The sequence below is a fragment of the Coturnix japonica genome, chromosome Z (assembly GCF_001577835.2).
Source record: "Coturnix japonica isolate 7356 chromosome Z, Coturnix japonica 2.1, whole genome shotgun sequence".
Lineage (NCBI taxonomy): Eukaryota > Metazoa > Chordata > Aves > Galliformes > Phasianidae > Coturnix > Coturnix japonica.
In genome coordinates this window covers 32,978,435-33,002,886 of record NC_029547.1, presented here as the reverse complement: position 1 = coordinate 33,002,886, position 24,452 = coordinate 32,978,435, and positions in this window count along the sequence as shown.

Sequence of the window (24,452 nt, the reverse complement as noted above, 5' to 3'; positions counted from 1 at the left end):
TTCCCTTCCCTTCCCTTTCCTTTTCTTTTCTTTTCCTGTGTGAAGTACTAATGTGCTGGAACAAGAAAAGGATGCATTTCAAAGTACTGCTTTATATACTTCTGTCAGAATATTAATTATTCCAGGCATGTAAATACTAAACCTAAAAATTCAATTGATTTTGAGGTTAATTAAAATTGCCTTGCCATTCTTCTTGCACTTTTTTGGGGGAAGGCTGATTCACATTTCACTGAAATGTAAATTTTGGTAATCCAAGTAAAGACCTTTCTTCACCCCAACTTAGTCACAGTTCAGTAATTATAATGAAATTATAATACTAATAATAATTTATTTGAGTCCTTGGTGCTATTCATACAAGATTTTCTGTACATTCTTTAAAGTCTTCTTTGATGTCTAAACACTAAGCTTAGGTTGAAGGCCAGACCTCCTGAAAACTTGAGAAAGAGCCAGAAATCCTTAGTGGGAAGGGCAATAAGCTACACAACAAAAGCCTGTATGTGGAATGAAAGATTTTCAGGATAGGGTTCTTCCTCTTGTTTCTTAATAGCTAGAATGGATGAGGAAATCTTGCACGTTAGAGTTTTATGATTATTAGTTTTAGTGTATATATATTTTGCAGAAAGCACATTTAGGATTTTTGTTTAACACTCCTAGGGGGGCTGCCCAGGGCCCCATCCAACCTGGCCTTGAGTGCCTTCAGGAATGGGGCACCCATGGCTTCTCTGGGCAGCCTGTGACGGTGTCTCACTGCCCTCTAAGCTAAGAATTTCTGCCTAAATCTCCCCACTTGCCCTATCTCTATTGTGTATCATGTAAAAAGTCAGTCTCTTTCCCATCTATAAACTCTCCACAAGTTATTGGAAGGCCACAATGAGGTCTCCACAGATCCTTCTTCCCTTCAAGCTGAAGAAGCCCAACTCCCTCAGCCTGTCTTTGTAGGAGAGGTGCTTCAGCCCTCTGATCATCCTCATGGTCTCCTATGGACCTGTTCCAAAAGTGAGATCTTAAAGGAAACTTATTGAGAAATTCACTTGAATCAAAGCCAGATTTGGCAGCTACTGCACTGGAAACACAGTTTCAACGTATGAAAAACATTCCGAAATTGCAAAGCTCATTCTCAGGAAGATGGTTTTTTTTTCCTCCATTTATTTTATTCACATTTATAGTGTATTTACGATTCTTTATTGCTAAGAATAAAGACAGAAGGGATAATACATCTATCTTTCCTAGAAATTGAGTTGTACTACTTGTATTTTAGTCAATTTATTTCATATTGTTTTGAAAGAATAAAAAAATATAAAAGTTCAGAATGTTTCCATTTTTTGATGGGTGTAAAATGAGATGATGAAGTACTAAGGTGAAAGCTGAGTACAGAAAATTGCGTAGTTATTTTTATTTTTAATTTCAATGTAATAAATGTAAACTAATTCGCTATCTACCATGTGGTTTCCAGCTCTCCTTTTATTTTGATTGTTGGGTAGCATTGGTTTCTATATGCTTGCTGCAAAAATATTTATATTCCTATCCCATAAGTATTTTTTTTTTTTTTACAAAAGCAAAAAATAGATACTTTATTAGATGTTTTATTTATTTATTAGATTATAATTTATTAGATGCTCAATAACCTTTGGAATTTTTTTGAGTAGAGATGCTTGTTTGATTCTTGGAAAATTTTTAATTCTAAATAAAATCATGTACAGGCTTAAGGAAAAAAAAAATATAATTGACAGACGAACCTCATGTTTTGCTGCAGATGGAGCTGGAACTATGATGTGAAAAAACACTGTAGCCACTGATATACAGAAGGAGCAGATGATATATGTGTGATATATATAATGGTGATCCACTGACTTAGTTGTCAATTGTGTTCTTTCAGCTACTTTTTATATCTCCTAAGATGCTGATGTTAATTGCATTTTTAGTTAAATAGATTTAAATAGTTGTGACAGAAATAAAGAAAAGGCTGTCTGTGGTAACATTGGCCTTCACATCTGCTGTGAGCACTCTGGAGTTGTCAGCCCTTACCTGTTGTATTAGGTGGCTCGAGCTCTCAGGTTGTAACGCGATAGGCCTTCCCCTGCTCGGTAATGTATATGTATGAGACTGAAATTTGAGCCCTATATAAGGGGCTCACGCGGTTGAATAAATGCCATTTTACAGCTCACCATATTGGTGTGATCAGCGTGTAACTTGGTCATGGAGTCGTCAGATGCACATTCTCAATGATGGATGTAGTTCTTTAGGTTACCTTGCACAAGGCAACACTTACCTTGTTGCTAGTCCTTTTGTTGTTGAGATCAGCTATTGTTTTTCAGCTTCTTTTTACATTTTCTTTATATCTTAATGGTTTCAGGAGGGAATTTGATCCCCTGTCTTAGGTAGATATTACTGCAAAAAAACACCCTAAACTAAAACCAAAGATCTGAAATAAATCCCAAGGAGCTTCCTGGATTTGTAGCCAATGTTGCATAACCATTTTCCACAGTACAGAAGATGAATTTCAGCTGAGATAGCTGGTGCACAGAATAAAAACACTGGAATTACAGTCAAATTTTATAGGTTGTTCTCAAAATGTTTGAGGGGCTGACCTCTACTGAACTCAGGAAAGTGAAAGCATTGGATCTGACTGAACTCTGCTGACTGCTAGACAAAGGGAACATAACATTTGACCCCAGGGAATCTCAGGCTGCACCCACCTGGTGAAAGGCTTTTCTTATAGCAGCCTCTAAAAATTAGGCCTGTGACTGTGCTTAAGTAGCCATTATGCACAGGGAAAAATCTATCACCACTCTCAATCTCTAGGAAGCAAAGAACCTTGAAGAATATTTAGAGTGGAGAGGCAGAATACAGCTACAAAATAATGAGAAGAGGCCTAAATCAGTCCTCAGATATCTACTATGCACTGATTTGTGAAAGGGGCAGTTAGACTTAGAGAACCCCAATGCAAGCAACTGACCAAGGAGAGCGTAGGAGGTACATGGCATTGTTCAAAGATCCCATAACAGGAAGAGACTTTTATTTGGACCTATCCTGTTAATTTGGTTTAAAATTGGTCTGAAACAGCCTGGAGGACTGGATAAACTTCAGGTGACTCCTGGGACACATGAAAGGTAAAGCCAAACACAAAAAATCACTTGAGAAAACTAGCTGGAATTAAGATTGACTTAATTCTTGTGCAGGTTAGTTGGCTTTGAGTTTGACTTCTGTCACAGGTTACTTAGATTTACCTATGCCATGACAGGGGAAGCCACCCCGTAGGGCCCCCCCAGGGCCTGGAAAGGAGGGGGAAAAGGGGAATGGGATAAAAACAGCGGCAATCTAAGGAGGAAAAACTTATTTTACTAAATATGATATTGAAATACAAGATAACACAAAATAATATAATCGAGGCTTACAAATTGAACGAAACAGGGAGAGAGAGTCCCCGAAAACCAAGAGGCCTTACTGTGAACTCTAGGCGACACAGCTGGAACGCTTCCCACTCTCCGAGAAGTTCAAGAGAAGAAGAATACTCCAGCCTGGGAACAAGATTATATAGCGTCCTGGTCCTGTGACTTATCACTAACCATGTTGTTCTCTGGGATATGTAGTCTTCTTCTGTGGACTGCACATTCAATAGATGTATCCATGCTTTACATGATGTTATGATGTGGAATACTGACAGCAAAATTACAAAATTACAAAACCATGACAACTTCTGACAAATTATGAAATAAAAGCAAGGACAATAAGAACCACTGGGTGTAAGGCTGACCTTCAATGGATATCTTATCCTCGGATCACCTCTTTTAGCTGGCACGTTGACCTCGAGGATGAAACAAGTGCCAGTTTGACCTCAAGTGACCCTTTCTACTAATTAGAGCTCATATTTTACCTAACCTGACCTTTTGCTGCAAGCTCTGATGTTTCTGCAATGAGATTTGAATATAAAGTTGACCTCAGATGAATTTATTCAGGAAACAAACACTGTGACTGAATTCTAGTGACCTCTGAGCACCAACTGAGCACCTGAAATTACAACCCAAGATATTAATTAAATCTCAGTTTTACCTTAAGTGACCTCTGGATTAAAAAAAAAAAAAAAAAAAAAAAAAGCTGCATTGTCCTCAGATGAACCCAAACATCTCAGGTTTTCTTGTTGACCTCAAATGAACCATGGCAGCCTAATCAGATCTCAGGTTGACATTAAATTTCCCTACTTCAAATGAGAACAGCATTGATCATAAATGACTGCTATACATGTAATTGGATGTCAACTTGACCTCAGATGATCCTGGACTTCAATAAATAACTTAGTTAACCTCAAGCAATGTCTTACATATATCTGTCTCATGATGATGTCTGGTTACTCCTCTGGACAGCTTATTGAACCTTAGGTTGACCTCAGAGGATGTAATGGTGATTATCTAGCCTTCAAATTGACTTCATATGATCTCTGAGTAGGAAGTAATGGCTGTGGTGATCTCCAGTGATCCTGATCAATTTTGTGCACTCTCAAGTTGACTCGAAAATGATCCCAGGAATCTATTTGAATCTCATGTCCACTTAAATCTTGTGACCATTGGGCCTTCTAATTCAACAACTCCTGAAAAATTCTTGATAAGAAATTATCTATTTTCTCATTATTACAAGCCAAGGCCACATAGCTGAGCCTGGGATCTGTGGACCCCAGGTATACTAGAACCATGGTTTTTTTTGTTGTTGTTTGCTTGTTTATTTGTTTGGGATGTTTTTTTTTTTTTTTTTCTGAAAAGGAGCACAGTACATCAGACTAAAGATGGTGGCTAACTTCAGATGACATCCGTTCAACAAAATGTAGTGGCACTTAAAAATAGAGATCCTCTGACTGACAGAAGTTGGGGTGGCAGATCTCATAGTAATATCCTTTAGTAGTAGTTCTATGGAGAACTGCTACTTCAGAAAACTTCAGATTAGAGAATATGTCAGTGTTTGATCTCCAACAATCTCCTCAAGTAGAAAGCTGAAGTGGTGTTTGACCTCAGTATATCTTTATTTATGAAACTTTTCACTTTGTGTCTTCTTCCTCCATTGCTAAATTGTGCCTCAGTAGTTCAGTGGATTACTCCAGGTAGTCCCTGAACAACACATGAAGTAGCTAGACAAATCGCCTATGCTTGACCAATAGTCTGCAATAACAGTTAAATTATACCCACCTCATTATGAAGTTTAGAGCATGTGTGTCTAACAGTATACCTCATTATGAAGTTTAGAGCATGTGTGTCTAACAGTATGTCTACATGTGTAAAAAAGGTAACAATTGTCCATTTAGTCCCTACATGTATTTCTTGGGTATCCTTAAAATGAGGAGGACATTCCACCATGAATTTGGGTTGCAATCAATCTTTACTGATTTCTGAGCTATAAATGAGTGTGTGTACTGACCTCCAGTTACATGGGTTTGGTCATAAATTATTTACTGAGAATAAATGTAGATCTTGGGGACCTTACACAGCCATGGTAATGATAGTGGCTGTTCATTTCAGCTGAACATATTTTAATGATGAGGGCTGCTCTGAAAGGAGTGCTTCCTGTTTAATTATGTTGGCCAATATAGTCAGAGGTGGATGTTGGTGACATGGCAGTAGGGAATGAAAATTCCCACCAACATTCCATTATGTTTTGTTGCCACGTGACAGATGGCAGCAGAGAGGCATTTTGACAGAATGGTGTCTGACCTGGAAGTGTGTATGAAGCAAAGGAGTGTGATTGAACTCCTTCATTCAGAAATAATAGCACACAGTGACATTCATTGATGCTTGCTGAACATTTCTGGAGACCAGACTATGAATGTGAGAATAGTGAGGCAGTGGGTGATGCAGTTCAGTAGTGGTTACAGCTACAGTGGTTCAACTCAGCTGGCGTAGATTGTTACAAGTGTGGCATGCAGGCTCCTATTAATCATTTGTGAAGATGAGTAGCTAGTGATGGAGACTGTGTTGAAAAATAGTGTTTTATATATGAGAATTTGCTCTATCAAACAGTGCTCTTTTATGTATTGTATTTTCCATGAAAATAAATCAGAAACATTACTTTCAGAGTGACCTATGTATGCAGATAGCAAGTATACCTGTGCTGCTTGTGTATTAGTGCACGTGGCAGCATGTGGAGGGGAGACAGTGGTAAGGGTTGTGACAGAGGGCTCACATTTTCTGCATGGGCAGAGCTAAGGTGATGAGGTCTGGCTGGAAGAACGCCAGACATTCTTTCTTCATTTGGTGAAATCCTAACATGAATGGATATTGACCTAAAATTAATAGACTTTCTGGAGGGCTACAGCTCTGATGTTTGAATTAAATTTCTGTAGACACATCTATATTACTATATTTTAAGTACATAATAGATCATTATGAAACAAATTGGATAGTCTGAGTACAAAATGGATTTGCTGTCTTTTTCCTCTGCATGAATGTGTGCACTAATTGGAAACACTGGGATTCCCAAGAGACAAGTCAGACAGCTGGCTTTTTACCCTCTATGTGCCAGCAAATTTCAGATAATTGCTTTACCTACCTACATTCTTGCTTCTATTTAATGAATATGACAAAATTATCTATGTGAATAAATCTTAAATTGTTTTACTTTCTCCATCCTTTAAATATAGCCATGTTGGTTCAAACCCATGCGAACACTGAAGACACCAACACAAGAAGTGTTTTTAGGTGATGCATTTTTGGCCATCAACAAGGTCTGACCACTGGGAGAAAGATCTGAAAACATCAGGGAAGCACAATTTTAATTAATAGAGAGCCAGTGAAGATTTTAATTTATCACTGACTTCCATTAGGTGGGCATCAGAAAATCTTAGTTTTCTTATGGCTTTGCACCTTCATAATAAGAGTCTTGCTTTTGCTAATTTTGCTAATTTCCTAATTAAAGGGATCTTCTAGAATCTAATCCTATAACCTTCCTTAGCAAGCATGGATATTAAATACCAGTATTCACTTCAGCCTCAGGCCGCTATGCTTGATCCCACTCTTCATTTTACATGGTCCACACTGTCATTTCTCCTCTTCTGCTTGTTATTTTGGGGCTTAGTCTAGCTGAAGGTATTCTTTTAGTAATGTTTTCCATATTGCACTCTCCCTTCTTGCCTGCTTCACTAATAATGGACTTAGTCCTCAACACCCTCCTACTTGTTTTCATGCCCTTACCTATCTCAGTACCTCCATCCTATGGGATCTGGTCCTCGATCTTGTCTCAGCCTCAGTCATCTCTTTGAGCAGACCACAAAGGGGAGCAGCAGGAGGGATTTTCTGCTTCAGTGTGAGAACATGCACAAAAAACAACAGAACTATTTCTTTTTTTAAAATCTGTTCCACTAGAGGATCACTGTCTTCCAGTCAATACTTGCTGTAAGTGCTATACTCTCATTACAACAAGCCCGTTACTATATTCCTTATCAAACCAGATCTTAAACCCTATCTCAGAGGTAGTGGCAAAATAATCCACTGGCACCCATGGAGCAGAGAATCATTTAGTATGCAAATGATAACCACATTAGAAAGCTCTCTATTCAATATGTAAACTGTTACCAAAATAATAAACATTATATATTATGCATTTGTTTGATACCAAGCATCTTATGCAGATGCTTCTTGGGACTCTGTGTCTTGAACACAGCTCTTGCCTTGGTTAGATTTGCCTGCAGCCTCCTACTTTTCAAATCCCTTAAACCCAAAAGAATCAGCATACACAGTTCCTTTCCAGGCATGAAGGAAACAGTGCTAAAAGAGCACATTTTCAAACAGACACATCTACAATAGTTTTTTTTCTTTGATTTGTGTTTATTTAGGTGCTAAGTCCGTCTCTTCTTTAGTGTCAGACATACATTTTGCTCAGCAGTTGCACTTGGCTTCTCAATGCTGGTGCTTATGTAAGAATGGCCTTGAGCAATGAGAAACCTCTATTACCTGTTTTGCAAAGCTCATATCCTGTTGCTCCTCAGCACCATGTCTGCCAAGCACTGTTTACATAATGAGTTATTCCAATAGCCTTAAGTTTGGAGTTTTATTGTTCTTTTGTTATAAATAACCAGACACAAAGGTATAAATAAAAAAAAAACAAACAAACAAACAACCAATCAACCAAAGAAACAATAAAACCTTGACAGTGGGGTTTGGAGACTCTCACATCTGTTGTTAGGAAATCACATTATAAATTACAAGTTCTGCACCTGTTTTTTGTGGCATTCAATTTTGGGTACGAATCCCTTCCTCATAGATAAGCTCACCAAAATGCCTGAGCTCAGCAAGGGAGTCTGCAGCTCAAAGGTTTACAATTAAACTGGTAGGTAAGGGAAATGTGGGCTCACAAAGCAAACCATCCCCTGCTTCTCCTCATAAAACTGAAATCAAGGGTACAGCAATTGCAGCGTGCAGGGACCACAACATGGAAGAAATTATAGACAGTGCTGGTGCCAGCTTTCCAATTAACATTTGACAGGTCTTGTAAAATTACCATTTATTTTAGCAAGCATCTGTTTTACAAGAACAAAGACAAACCAAACAACAATGAAACAAAACCAACACCTCGTTCCCCAGCCCTCCGCAGCATGAAAAACACTGCAAAATATAAAGTGCTTTTTCAACTGCTGCTGATGTTTACTATCCAGTTCAGGAAAAGACAAAAGTAAATGAAAATAAAATAATAAATAATAAAAATGAAAAATGAATGGTAGGGAAAGAGAGAAGGATATTTTATTTTCAGTGTAGCAGTTCTACGGAGCAGAGCCTTGCAGTTAGTTACACCCACCTGAACCCAATCTCTTCTTCTATTAGTGGGGTTAAAGCTTACTACTTGGATGACAAATGGATAATACAGAAGATAAAAATATTGCTTATAAAGAATTTAGAAGAGTCTTCTTTCTCTTCCCCCCTCCCCCCCCCCCCCCCCTTTTTTTTTTTGACCTACATCTCACAGCACACATAAAATCAAAGATTCAGACACAGTAGTAAGGCAAGTTTAAATGCTCTGTGAAGACAGACCTGTAGCTTGAATCCAGCACAAGATCCCAGGTGGACTGAGCTTCTGACATGCTTCTGGTTTTGCTAGTGTCTCCAGGGTCCTCTGACTGTCATTGCTGAGTGGCTGCCTCCCAGTAATTCTTGGTATTTGGAATAATTACCACCTTTCCTCTCCTTGGACTGGTAGATCTAAGCACCTGTTCATCCATGGGTTGCAAAATGGCTTATAGATTGGCAAAAAGCCTATTCTAAATGTCGTAATTCCCCCCAATTTTCCAAGCCCAAACTTTTGCAAAATTGTTTTCTGTGCAAAATGCTCTCTATAACAATGTAACGAGTAGAGAGAGCTCTGTACACTCACTTCTTCCTATAGATATATCTCATTAACTAGGTAAGGTCCTTAATTTAGTTTTCTGTCTTGAATATGCAATTGCATGCAGCTTCCTTAAATACCTGGTAGAAAAAGTACAGACATTAACTTGATATTGCTGGCAGTGTGCCCTCTGCTAAGATGGTAAGGTATGAAGAGTAATATCCTTTCATATTCACTGTTCTAGGCTGTGCTGAAGTGGAACATCACAGCAAAGAGAAAGATTCCTTCCTCTCCATTGCAATCTTAATTCCAGTCTCTATTTAGGTGCTGAATTCAGGTTAGTAAAAGAGATGGATTAAGGCATTGAGCTCCCATGCTGTCTCCATGAAAGCTTTTCTTTGAAATTCTCCATTATCTGAACAGCTCTGTTAACCAAACCTATTATCTTTCTCTGTTGGTTTTCAAGTTGAGAAAGGAAAAGCAACTTCTTTAATGGCCCACAGATTGATGATTAACATTTTACATGTCCCTGCTGGTAAGTAAAAGAACTGCTTTGTGGACAGTGAAAATGCTGGAGAGAAGGAAGCGGGAGTCAACTTATGTTACTAAGTTGCACTGCTTCATTAATCACAGTCTTTTTTATTGCATTGCTCAAAGCCAAATCCACTCAACTTCTCGCGAATGGATTAGATCAAAACCAAGTGCTCTTAATGCACCTTTGACATCTGGCCTAGCAGCTGGCTATCTGCTAATATTGCTCTTAAGAAGTGTCAGGAGCCACATTTACTGTGACCATTCTTGCCCTTCTGATTTAAGCTACTGTAGAGGGCAATGAATTACCTTAAAGGAGCTCCTCTGGAAAGCCCTAAGTTTTATGCTGGACCCCTGCCAGCCTCACTACTTCATGAGTATGAACAATCAGACAATTGAACTGATTTGACTTAGCCACTCCTGGTGTTTCATTGCCTTTAACCTTGGGATGTAATGATGGTAATGCCATGCTAAGTGCTTTTCCTACCAGGGGGAATAGGGTTTGTCAGCTCAAGTAGGGCACCCATTCTTGTTAGCTGAAAACTGTGCTGATTTGCAGTGAGAGGGGAAATAGATTGAGCATGATTAACACCACTTTGAATGCAGCTTATTTTCTTCCAAGGCCTTTGAAGGTAAGAAGTGCCACCGAGATTTATTTATTTGTTTTAATTGTAAGTTCATTACCAAGAAAACTTGCCTGTAGCTTTTTATTGCTTTTCTTTATTTCCCCACTTTCCCCCCCTCACCCCCCCTCTCCGCCAGTGAGATTCTTTATCTACTGAAGACTCAATAATATCAACCTGAGGAGTTTGTACTCCCTGGCCTGCAGGCAGGGCAATGATGAGCTAGTTTGATTTGGGGCTGCATTAAACATGGAGGCTATTGTTCCTTTCTGATGAAGATGCTGTGAGAGGAATTTTCCTTTCCTGGCCCTTCAAGTTTAAGAAATAAGGTCTGGTCAGTGAAGCGTGCTAGTTCAAATCTGTCAGGACAAACTATGGAGTACTCTGCTTTCCATATGGCATGCTGCCATTTTTCTTTCGTAGTTATTTTCCTGTGGCATCTCATGTTGTTATCTGCTTCTGACTCTCTTGACTTGACAAGAACCTGTGTGAGAAAATGATGCAGGACAGAAGAGGAGTTTGAGTCTTTATGCTAACTTGGCCCTTCTCAGACAGAAGGCTCTTGGAGAGGTGTCAACTTCCATCATAGATGCTGTGGTCAGAAAGGGTTGTTGTACTCATCTGTTCTGACCCATAGAAAACAGAGACTTCAGCTATGTCCAGGGCACTGAGCATGAATCTGCTCTCTGGAGACTGTACAAGAAGCCTATATGCACAAGGAGCTTTTAAGGAATCTCAGAATTACAATGGTTGGAAGGGACCTCTGATGATCACTGAGTTAAAATGCCTCCTGAAGCAGGTTTCCCGAAGCAGGTGGAATGGATAGGCATTCAGTCAGGTCTTTAATATCTTCAGAGAAGGAAGATCCATAACCTCTCTGGGCATCCTGTTCCAGTGCTCTGTTGCCCTCATGGTAAAGAAATTCTTCCTTATGTTCAGACTGAAGTTTCTGTGTTCCAGTTTGTGCCCGTTGCCCTTAGTCCTTTTGCTTGGCACTAATAAAATAACCTTTACACATTTATAAGCACTGATGAGATCCCCTCTCCATCTTCTTCAGGCTTGTCATACTGGCAGCTGCTGGCTTTTGTTGAGAAGGGAGAAAGAAATTTCCATAGAAAATGTTCATCTTTTCAATTTCTCTTTCCCTATTGGGAAATAGGGATATTATATACATATGTATATACATATATTATATGCATATACACACACACACACACACACATATATATTATACATATATAATATATATGTAATACACACACATATATGTAATATATATGTACACATACATACATTATATACATATATATATACACATATATATTTGTATATTATATAATATACAAACAACAACTTCCCAAAGCTTACTGCTTCTTATCAAACAGTAATGCATGTTCCAAAACTTTTTACAATGCTAGAATGAGTCCAAGTCTTCAAATAGTCAGTTACTCCCTCTTGGCATCTACTTAGATGCAACTCAGAGGATGAGGCTCAGGGCAGCTGGAGTTGGGGCAGGAATATGAGGACACAGTAGTGGATATAGCAGAGATCTGCTTCTGTTGGACTTGAATGGAGAGAATTCCTTGTTTTGAAGAGGTCCAAATTCAAACTGAAACTAACATGTGGAAGAACTTATTTCCAGCAATGGTGTTGGAGCACAGGAACAGGTTACCCAGAGACACTGTGGATTCTCATTTTACAAAGATATTCAAGACCTGCCTGGGTGCTCACTTTTGAGGTCTGATGTAGGGAACTTGTTTTAGCAGGGGATAGACTTGATGATCTCTTAAGGTTCCTTCCAACCCCTGTGATTATCTGACTCTGTAGGCCAGCCAGCCTTCGCAGCAAGGGGAAGTTGTGAGACTTCTCTAGTGTATCAGAACTGCTTTTACACCTGAACTAGGGTGCAGACTCCATTTATTTAGGAATACTGCATCAACTGTACATCAGTGATGCCAAGCCTAGACCTGCCTCTCACATGGAGCACGTATTTTCTTATTTTGGAGAGCAAGATGTTAATTCTGGAACCTTCCCAGGTGTTTTCATGCAGATTCATCCATACTTCCTAGCTGCTGTGGCTGCAGCACATGTATGGATGAATTCAGCTGAAGATGATGGAGAGACTGTTTCTTTCTAATACTTCTCTTAACTACAGGTAAGTGGTTAGCAGAATTGCTTTTAGAAGTAGATACTGTACAATTAGGTAATGGCATTATCTAAATTTCAGGAGAAAACTTTTAACCTAGCTATAATGAATACTATTTCAAAGCCTTCTGTTTTCAGCCAAATTCTGTGTCTAAAAGCACTGCTGTGAAGGCAAATAACCAGCAACAACACAGACCCAGAAACTGAACACATTATATTCAACCTTCCAGGAACAACACTGGACCGAATTTTGTTCAATATCTTCATAAATGATCTGGATGATGGCATTGAAAGCACTCTCACTAAGTTTGCAAATAACGCTAAACTGGGTGGTGAGATGTACCTGTCATGGGAAAGCCATCTTACAGACAGACCTTGACAGGCTAGAATAGCAGGCAAGAAAGAGGTGCATGAAGCTTAACAAAGACAAGTCCTGCACCTGGACAGCATCATCAAACAGCTCAGTGTAGGCTAGAATCTTTGTGGCTAGGGGGATGCTCTGCTGAGTGGGACCTTAGTGTCTGCTTCTTGGCAGACAAGAAACTAAACTTGAGTTAGCAGTGCTGCATGCAAATCAGAATCTATATTTCTGCAGGCTGCATTTATATACAAAATGGTGAGTGTTTGGTAGCAGCTATAAATGGTCTACCATTTTTCTACTTTACATTTGAAAATAAGTAGCTTACGTATACATTTATTTAACCAAGTTTCATGCCTGTACAGTGATTTTCTGCCTCCAGTTAAATCACTGTCAAATAATGTTGTTGGTTTCATTGGAGTAACTATGGGTTAAAACTATAAAAAGAGCAGGTTTTTGACTTTCAAAGGAGTAAGTCCTTCCTTGTTTCATGTGCTCCTACTTTCTTACAAATACTGACCAAACAAATCTTTTTGACCATTAAATAAATGATTATTGATTTAAAAACTCTCTATAAAAATAACATAATGGTTGCATTCGAAAAGTGATTTGAGGAGAATTTTCTCTACTTAACACTGGAAAAGCATAATTTCCATGAATTCTAAGAATGTAACAGATCAGTCCGATGTGAGGCACACCTGCTTGCATCGCTCTGCAAGAGGCTGGATTAAATATTTTTACTAAAAATTAATCATTCCAATAGAGGGCAGTGTGTCAGTGACTTCCTATGTGCAGCACTGCCGTGCAAAGGAAAAGGAAAGAACATTATAGAAGCTCAGAGGTCCAAGTTAAACATAGCATTGTCAAGAAATTATCTTGGGAAATAGCCTAAATAGATACTGGAAAAAGCTTTTAATGCCTGAGACTTTTCTAATGGAGACCAATTGTTAGTTCAAGTGGCACTAAATTGTGGTCTGTAAATCTGAAAAAAGAACATTAAGGGTTATTCTTTGTGTTGTTGTTGCAAGCACTCACATTCTTGGTCATACTTAATAAATCCCACTGAGTTGCATACAGACATTAAATGACTGAAAAAGTTTACATGGAGCTTCTTTATCTGACTTCAGTGCTTTTTGTTCTGATTCCTATCCTTTCCATGGAATATCATACAATGATGTATTAAAAAAAACAAAAACAAAATCACACACACACACACACACACACACACACACACACACACACACACACACAAAACAACCAAAAAGAACAAACAGAGAAAAACAATACAAAAACAAACAAACAAAAAACCAACAAAAATTAGATCTAATACTATTTATTTTCCTCTTTTTGTGTTTATTAGCATCAGCGGCATTTGGCCTTAAACAGCTCTTGCTGGATAACACCTCTTTCTAGAGGCTGAAGGTTCAACGCTTTTGATATTACAAAGCTTACTTGATTGTACTCACTGAATTTTTTCAACTAAAGCAAAAATGACAAATTTTAATTTTCTTCATGGTACTTTACATCTTATAAGAGTTATGTATAAATGTGGTCAGTTCAAGGAAGTGGATATATATTTGTATGCAGAATAGGTTACAGTAATAACAATGAATCCTGATTTACATAGAGCCACACCTTCTCAGGGAAGTTATTTCCAATGATACGATAGGATTACAGAATTTTCTCTTAAGGATGGAAATGTCATTGCTGTTCAGACTAACTTGCATAGAACAAGTCACTCTGAGAAACTGGAATAATAACTCACCTCAGAGAGAGGCAGAGTAGGTTTCATTAGTAACCCAGATGGCAGCAAGTGAGTGATGCAGACACTGCCAAGACAATCTGGGTTTATTTGATAACATCTGGAAACCTTACAGTAAAGACGAAGACAATGCTTACACCTTAAAATTGCCAAGAAATAGATAAATAGATATACAGATGCCAAATCATCTGCTTGCCTAAAATGACAGGAATAATAAACAATCAGAACAAAACTCTCCAAAAAGTATTTTTTAAGCTTGGTGTTGTGCTCGTTTTCCAGCAGGCCTCTCAATTAGCTGTACGATATTATTATCATTTAGATCATGAAGAGCAATATATTAACCTCTTAAAGTAGCATTTTTAAAATTTTCTTATTTATTCTGCAGAATAAATGGTAAAGGTTTTGGAAGTAAAGAAATTTGGAAGAAATATTTTGGAAGGTAAAATATTCTGCACTAACTGAAGCTGCTTGGATGGCTATATTCAGATGGTTACTTAAGCACATGTCTAGCTTTAACCTCATTGGTAGAGGTATTGATTTCTTTGGATAGGGAATGGGCTTAATGGGTGCACACAAGCTAATGCCTCAGACTCCACTGGGACTCCTCAAAAACATGGCCTTCAACCTCTCCTCTGTTATAAGGCAGGGATGGTAGAGAAGAAAATGGATAATGGTAAGGAACCTTTCCAAGGGACAGAAATAGCAGAGTGCCCCCGGGATGTACTTCCCTGTTTGATTTGTTCTGCAGTATACACATGGCAATTCAGTAGCTGCAACAGGCAAACACAAAGGCCAGGAAACAAAAGGGAGAAATTCTGTATCACCCCGCACCTCTGCTGGGAGTGTCTCTAGAAACATTTAAATTTCTACTGTCGTGAGAAAATGTGCAAGTTGATTAGGGCAACGTGACCATTTAAAGATGATGAAGATGTCTAATAGCATCATCATGTCTCCAGCAATCCTCTTTCCTGACATTTGATGTTCACTGTGCTACAGAATACATTGTAGTGCCTCAGCAGAATTGTGGGGGCCCACTTACAAGCCCAGTCAATGAGAAATCTGACTTCTAAGATGATTGGACATTTTGTTGTTAGGAAAGTTATGTCAAAAGATGTCTGATAATACTTGAAAGCCAAAAACTTTCTCAATGTTTGATCTTCAGCAATCACAGGGACACAAAAATACCCTAAACCTGTACTTTGTTAGTCATGTAGTCATTTAGAGAAGTTTTGCGAAGCCCATCAGCTGCTGCTGTGATTTTCATGGCTCTTTCATTGTAACTGAATGTGTTTTTTTTATTTCCAAATTGTAACAAAAACAGGGGGATAGAGAACACAGTTTTTAAAGCCCTCTGATAAAGGATTTTATTAATCTGAAGAAATTCCAGACAAGCTCAGCATTTGCTCAGAATTGCTATTGGTTAATTAGTTGAAATGGAAGCAATGTACACATCAGCTTTATTAGGGTTGGGCTGAATCTGCTGATCATGGAGGTAATCTCTTAAGCTCAGTACTGCATTTATTTTGTGGGGATTTTCAAGGGAAATCACAACAATTATTTCTAAATCACAGATGGTGCCTGATCTGTTTACTCTTCTTCATGCAGAGTTCCAGGCTTTTGTATGAAGCATGTCTGCTACACACTCTCTAAGGACGCTTAAATGCCAGCTTTTGTTTCCATTGGAGTTGCCCTAGGTTGCTCAAAGAGACCATTCATGAGAGACCTGAGACCTTAAGGAGCAGCGGGCAGATGTCATACAGGGTACCCTGTGTAATGTGGACAGGACCAACAAACATCTCGGGCCTGCTACACTGAGCCCCTAAAGGCAGGACACCACGTGAAAAATTTGCTCTGAACTTTGGAGAACAATAGGTACATGTAGAGTTTTAATGCATGTCAGTAGGGATAGTTTTTATTAGTCTGTTTAATATAACTGAGATAAAACCTTCTGAATTCAGTTCCTTGATCTAACTGAACCTTGTATGTCTTCTGTATATCTTGTTTTTCTCATGTACACAGACCATTGAAGATACAACGAAGCTACTGCATATATAGGAATGTAAGCAAGCCTTTTCCAGGAACAGAAGTATGGCCCATAATGCCAAAATTACCTTAACCTTTCACAACAAGCAGGCACTTCACATCAGGTACAGTACAGATTTGTCTCTACCCTACCAAGGGAACATTCAATCCAGTTTTCAAAAGATTTGTCTTGTAGATAAGGATGGGGTGTAGAGGTGTAGAGTGGAGGTGTATGAAAAAGGAGAAGAGACAGAGAAATTGCTGAGTCAGACTTTGACTGACCCCATCTAAATGCTGGACTATTCTGGGGATGTTTATCACATTTCATGAGATCGTTCCTGCTATAGAGATATTGCTCAGAGTGCCTGGTAAGTGATCATCAGATGCACCTATCTTACAGCATGATGTGTAAGGCTACATTTGCATGCACATGTAATTAATTAAACAAATGCCTCTAAGTGTGTAATCCTTCTGGGACTGACAATTGTTATCTGATGTTGTATTGTGTAAAGCATTCCACCAATGTGTTTCTTGAAAACTTACATTAATCTCTACATCATCCATCTTCAAGGAACTGTAATGTGCAAAATGTGTAAGACAGTTTGTACATGCAGAAATAAATCTGCCATGAGGCTGTGGAGCTGCACTGACATCAACCTGGCATCATGGAATAGAGAGTCTGTGCTGTTTGCCAATTTGTGCCAATGACTGTTTGTTTGCCTTTCAAGAGAGGAAGGTATTTTACTATGTCTTTTCTTCCTAGGCAGGCAAGAAAGGTATTCTAGTCCTAAAACATCAAAGACCGAAAGAAAGGAAATGCAAACTGCACAAAATCTGTTTGTATTGTTTCAGAATACATTGTTTCTGATTTTCTATCTTAAAAATATGTGGGTTAATATGAAATAATGATACTCTAGCAATGGTTATTCAAATACCACCAGCGTACTTATCACAGAGTTCTGTATTTGGAACACTTGAATACAACAATCATGCGACTAGTAAACTTCTTGTTTTCATGAAGTCTGAAACATAGATGCTCATGCATGTACTTATTATTACATTTATCTGCATGTCATGCATGTACTTACTATTACATTTATATCAGATCGATGCAAAATCTCTGGATAAGTCTTAAATCTCTAGGACTTGAAAACCTAATTAAGCTAAGATGCATTTATGGCATTTCAGAACCTAAACTTGCATGCTAGCATTGTGATTTGAGAGCATTTAAGTACATAGCTGGCTTTAAGTTTATCTTAGCAACTTGAAAAATGAGGTCATGGATATTCTTTCTGAATTTTCTCCTGCTTTGAATTTGGGCTCCTAGAAATAAGATGACTGTATATTTGAAAGGTACTGTCTTCAGCTGCAACTGCAAGCACTTTGTTTTATCTTTCATTATTAATTACTATTAGAAATACACAAACAACAACAACAACAAAATCAATGTATTTGTCATTTCTTCTAAATGCAGCACCCTTTTCTTAACAGGATAGACTGCAGTTGTATTATTGTGCAGCACGCCTTCATGCAAATGTCTCTAGCTCTAAGTCTTCTACTAGCTGAGGCTTTCCTTAAAATAATAGAGAAATAAATGAAGAAATCCAGTAATTTACATATTCAAAAGTTGCAGCTGTAATTTAAATTGCAAAACTGAGCCACTTTTGGTGCACTGGTGGAGAAACACAATAGTTAACCTAATAGGCTAAGAGAAATCATGAAAGTGAATATAGACTCCTTATGTTTAGGCTTTTATTTTTACTCTCCTTCTTTTTTGAAAATGCATACAGAATATTTTTTCCTGACAGATTCAGTTGATTTCAAGGGTGTTGGGGAAAAAAAAAAACAAAACAGGTTTTACTTTCTTATGCATATGTTGTTTTTTTTTGTTTGTTTGTTTTTAATTTTCTTCAGCATTAAAGAAAGGAACTTCATCAACATTGATTGTCATTTACAGAAAACATTCAAAATCATGTGTGCAGTATGATGGAATGCTAACAGTATTGAACTAATAATTTACATGATATAAAATAAGACAAATATCTATTACATTCTAAAGTAATATAGAAACTTTTCATTTGACAGGGTTGCTGGTCCTAGGAAATTTATGACAAAAAATAAAACCCTCAAATGGTCACTTTCTAAATGAATCAGGCTGTAGTTTTACTCACATACACATAAATTAGGTCTGTTATATTAAACAAGGGATAAAGATCAGAAGAAAACTGCAGGTGTAAAAATGCTGTGTGAACTCCTGGCTTCACGTAAATCAATGGGAGTTTTGCCATTGGTTTCTTTGGAACCAGGGTTTCACCCAGTTTGCCATTGCTTGTTTGTGGTTTTTGCTTTTTGCATCTACAAGCCAGTTAAGATACATTATGGTTATTATACAATTAAGCTTCAGAACAAAAAATAAAATAAAACAAAATAAAAAAATTATTGTGAGGCATTTGATTTTAGAAATGAATTTTCATTCTGCTTTTCAGAGTGATTCATTTTGTTCTATGCATTTTCTTTGATTGTTTTGACAGGCAATGCAACTCTTGTGCGTTACCAACTGTGGTAGTAAGTGGTTTGCAAGTAGAAGCCCCCCCACAATTCAAATTAAATTGATTTAGAACAATATAGCTACAGCCAGGTACCAAACAGCTTGAGACCTGGAGATCCGATCTTAGCATGTCATTTCACTCTAACAAAATGAACTGGAAATAGAATTAAAAAATTAAATATTTGAAAGTGGGAAGTATATGAAAAATCAGTTTCTCTCATAATCCTAAAAGCAAGGAAGCATTTCCAGGGATATTTCAAAAATATTAGGAAGTTTCATTTAAATCTAAACATCTATTTTAATTATGCTTTTCTTTTTGTACAAATTGGTAATCAGAAAATACTAGCCATTAAAGTCATACTGGGATGCAGGAAAAGCATCCAAAAAGTTTTTGTGTAATTTATGCTCCTACCTGTGTTATTATAACGGTTTATGAACTGGACACAATTTCTTTCTCTGTTACCATCTTTAAAACAGGTATCTGGTGAAGGTCAGTTATGGCTTCGGATTACAGCTAATGAGTGACCTGACCTCAGGTTTTAATAAGCAATTAAAAGCATACAAAAATATTTTGCTCCTTGGAAAGAAAAAAAATGTTTCTACTATTATAATCCATGCCAGAAGAATTCATAAAAGCCATAAGCTGTACGGAAACATTATTAGCTTAAGCAACCTTTCTTCAAATCATATTAGTCAAATGCAGTCTGCAGTTATTAATACAATTCTCACTGTACAGACTCACTTGGAGCAGGTTTGATTGACAGCCCCATCATTTCCCCCCCGCCCCCATTACAAACAGAAGTATACACTAAGCATCAACGGCTGGTCAAAAGGCTTTATCTATTACAATCAGTTTCCATAAAAACTGAAGAATACAATACACTTATAGGAAGCAAGTACATAATTTGCTCTTTGATGTTTTTCCTCTTTAAGAAAAATCATTACAAAGTCTTATGCTTAAACAGAGACATAGAAAAAATCTGTGTATTCGCTGTCCCCGGTTATATACAGCAAAAATTACAGAGACAGCATACATAGTATTAGACCTTCCACAAGCATATATTAAAAGTAATTACATTTGAAAAAATATTTTATTTGTCTTCTACATTTCTACAATACGTACTCAGGTTTCTTTCTTCTTGTTTTGTTTGTTTAGTTTTTAAGTAACTTTCTGTAGTGTTAATCAGAAGAGGCAGACAGTGCAGTTGTGAAATAAGGGATTTTGTTGCTATTCTGATTCTTAATTTATTTATACCATCCATCCATTACAGTCGGAGTAATTAATTTAACATGGGAATTATCTCACAGCGATTAGCATAAACCTGAAAATACCCCACGTGTTCAATTTAGCTGGGTGTTGATAACAGCATACTCAGAGTTCTGTTGTGCTTTACTCGTGGTCATAAGTACAATCGCAGAGCTGCTCTGCAGCCTGCCAGAGGTCACACCGCAGTCATGCAAGAGGCAAAGACTGCTGCGGCTAGTTAGTTCATTTGCTAGGATCTCAGTGGCTTTGTAAGAATAAGTGCATGAAAAAATCCCTGTCTGCTGCACGAGAATGTGTAGCCCACATTTTCTAAGGTAACGTATTGTGACAATTTCTGATTAACGACAAAACACCTTTTTTTTTGCCTGATTCTGACATTGAAGCAACATGTTATAAAAACACAACTGTAGTGCATCTGAATCTGAATCCCCATAGAAGCTGACAGCCTAATGTAGTAACTCTGACTTATTAAGCTGTGTGTCTAATCAAGACAAGTATAAGTGCTTTTTATTTATTTATTTATTTATTTTTACCCTTTTTTTTTTTTTATTAATTATTTTTATTTTATTTTAAATAAGCTGGTTTTATCTGAAACAGTCTTCATGGAAAAGCCTGCTCTGGGGTTGCCCATCTGACCCCATTTGTTTTTCCATGCAACCAGTTTTTCATTAGTCAAATAATAAGGGACCAACACGATCATAGTACTGAAAACTAGGAGACAATTCTTTCATTCTGTCCAGACAGAGTTTTATATAGAAAACACTTTACTTTTGCCAATGTATCGCCATAAACAAGAGTCTCAGCCTAGTCCTGGAGCACATGCTTTTTTTACCAACAGCATTATCTTAGATCACAAATTAGCAGCTCCATCCAGTGTGTCCAACAAATATGCAAAACCACTGTGATATCTACATTAGATGAAGTTTTTTCTTTATGTTATTCTACAAAAGACCACGTGCAAAGCAAACATTTTCTGCATGTACAGTTACAAAGAAACACATAATTTATTTATTGCTGCTATATCCAATGGTGTTTTCTTTCTCTCCCTATGTGCTGCGCTTGAATTGTGAGGGTGAAGAAAATATGCAAATGTAGTACATAATGTTTCTGAACTCCTTGTGAGCAATATTGTCTTCACTGACTGCAGTAACACCCAGGAAATATCCCTCCTTTTACAGTGTGTTTTGTGCATTGCTTTCTTCCATCAGGATGCACAAAAAAGAAAGATTTTTTTTAGAGGATGCTGATGCATCCAAAATGCCACCAAACACTTGGGCTACTTTAAGTGAGCTACTGACCTGTGAGTTACCACTGGAGAAATTTTAGGTCTCTTATTTTTCTCGATGGCTTTTGCCTGCATTTTAGACTGCATAAACAAGTGGCTTTTTCAGTTGAGTGGTCTGCTGCAAAAGTTTTCTGGGACAGCAAGTTTCTGGTGTGGTGGACTCTATGACAGAGAGTCAGTCTGACTTGCAGGGACAACATAAGCAGGGACAACACAGCTAAGTGAGGAGATGAAGGCTGGGAGGAAGAGACTGAAGGAGACTACCTCCTGTCTCCTGGGTGCAGCCGTCCCTTTAGACTGCATGTGAACTACATCTTTGGGTAAAAGCAAAGGTGAGTCATGTTAACACCCAAGGCCTCATTCATTAAGAAGTACAACTAAAAGGAGAAAAAGAGATAATATTCTCTGGGGAAAAATAGATAAGTTTTTCAATGGGTAGTTATCCCGCTAGCAAGAACTTCAGTCATTTAATTACAGTTTCCAGCAACCTGAGAATTAAACTCAAATCAGAATGAGACAGTTGGTGAAGAATACTATTAGGAAAGCATAGGCTCGGGCCTCTCCTTCCCAACTTTTGATGAGGTTATCTACTCATCTACATGTTGGGAATTCAGAAGACAGAAATAATCAAAACTTACACAAAACCACTGTGAGAAAAGTGGCAACAGCCATAATGAGAAGTGCGGAAAACATATTGGTTGGAGATTCAGAGTCATGAATATGACTGGTTCATATGACTGGCAAGATAGCAAGAAGATATCGGTGTGGAGCCCTCAGTACAAAAAAGATATGGAGATTTTGGAAAGGGTCCAGAGGAGGGCCACAAAGATGATCAGGGGGCTGGAGCACCTCCCCTATGAGGACAGGCTGAGGGAGTTGGGTTTGTTCAGCCTGGAGAAGAGAAGGTTGCGAGGTGACCTCATTGCAGCCTTTCAATACCTGAAGGGAACTTACTCCCAGGAGGGGAGTAAACTCTTCGAAAGGGCTGATAATAGCAGGACTAGGGGAAATGGTTTTAAGTTGAAGGAGGGAAGATTTAGGTTGGATGTTAGGGGAAAGTTCTTTACTAGAAGGGTGGTTAGGTCCTGGAACAGGCTGCCCAGTGATGTTGTGGATGCCCCGTCCTTGGAGGTGTTCAAGACCAGGTTGGACAGGGCCCTGGGCAACCTGATCTAGTAAATGTGTATGTTTGGTGGCCCTGCTAGGCAGGGGGGTTGGAACTACATGATCCTTGAGGTCCCTTCCAACCCGGGTAATTCTGTGATTCTGTGATTCTGTAATTGCAAATTACGGTTATGTGCCGTTGTGATGTTAAGCCTATTGAAAACTCTTTATGTAAAACTAGTCATAAGTAGAAGTGCATTTCACATTTCCTATTAGTAGGAAATGCGAGACTTTTTCACCAGTGCTGTTTAAAAATGGGTCATGTTTGCTGAAGATGTGAAAAGGACTAGTAAGACCATGGAGAAGCACTGCTACAGAGGCCTGGGTGTAGCTGTGGTTTCAAGATTCCCTGAGAGAAAAGGGCAGCTCATAGCCACTTCATTTTATACTGCTTGCTCTTTATAGGCATTTCTCCATGTGGTAGCTCAACAGCACTGTTGTTATCCCTGCTGACGTAACCATTTTTTCCACCGTTGTTTTTATTCCTACATGCCTGCAGCAATTCTGAATAGGATCTCACATTAGTAGTACTTAAATTCAGTACATTTAAACTGCACTTTCTCACACTGATTGTCTAAATTCAGTAACTTACACAGAGGTTGCTTACATTTTGTTCTGAAAAGGATATATCATAAACAGACTGGTTTACCTACTGACTGGAGGTTGACTTGGAAACAAGAGGTGAGGTGAGTCCTGCAACAAGCTGAGGAAATTCTGTCAGTGAATTCAGTTTATACCAATGCTACTTCTGATCACTGGCTGTAAAGCCTTGTCTGGGTCATGTTCACTGGGCAGCTCAACCAGTGCCCTTCAAAGCCTCTAGCATTCTCTTCCTTATTATCACCATTATATTTCTGTAGCTATTTTTAATAATGAAACATCCCTGAGTGGCATACAGTGCAATATCTGCATCGAGCAGTGATTGTCATTTACAAAGCGTGAAACATAAAAAAGAAAGAAGAGGACTGAGTCTCCAACACGCTGTTTCTAGTGGATGTCAGAGATAGGAGAGGCAGAAAGTGCTGGGATAGGATGTTAGACGTAGGTACTGTATTACTGCCAGGAGGAGAAAGCTGTTCCCAGGTTTCCACTTCACATGTACTTAAAAAAAACAAAACACTGCTGTGTTTTAATTTGATATGGTTGCCCAGGCTCTATATTCCTGGGATTCCAAATAGCCAGTGGCTCTGAAAGAAGGAACCTTCTTCCAGTCTGGACCTTGGTTCTTCTGGAAATGGCACAATCAATGAGAAGTCAGAAGGAAGGAAGATGTGGGCAGCTTGGATGTGACTGATATGTGCTTTGCAGCACAGCTTTACAGGAGGTGAGAGACAGTGTGGAAAAAAGCCATCAGTTGTGTAACTCTAGTTAAGCTGCCCGACTGCCTTGCAGACTGCTGTGGACTTGCAGTACAGTGGTGTGAAGCTGAGGGGCTGATGCATAGCAGTAG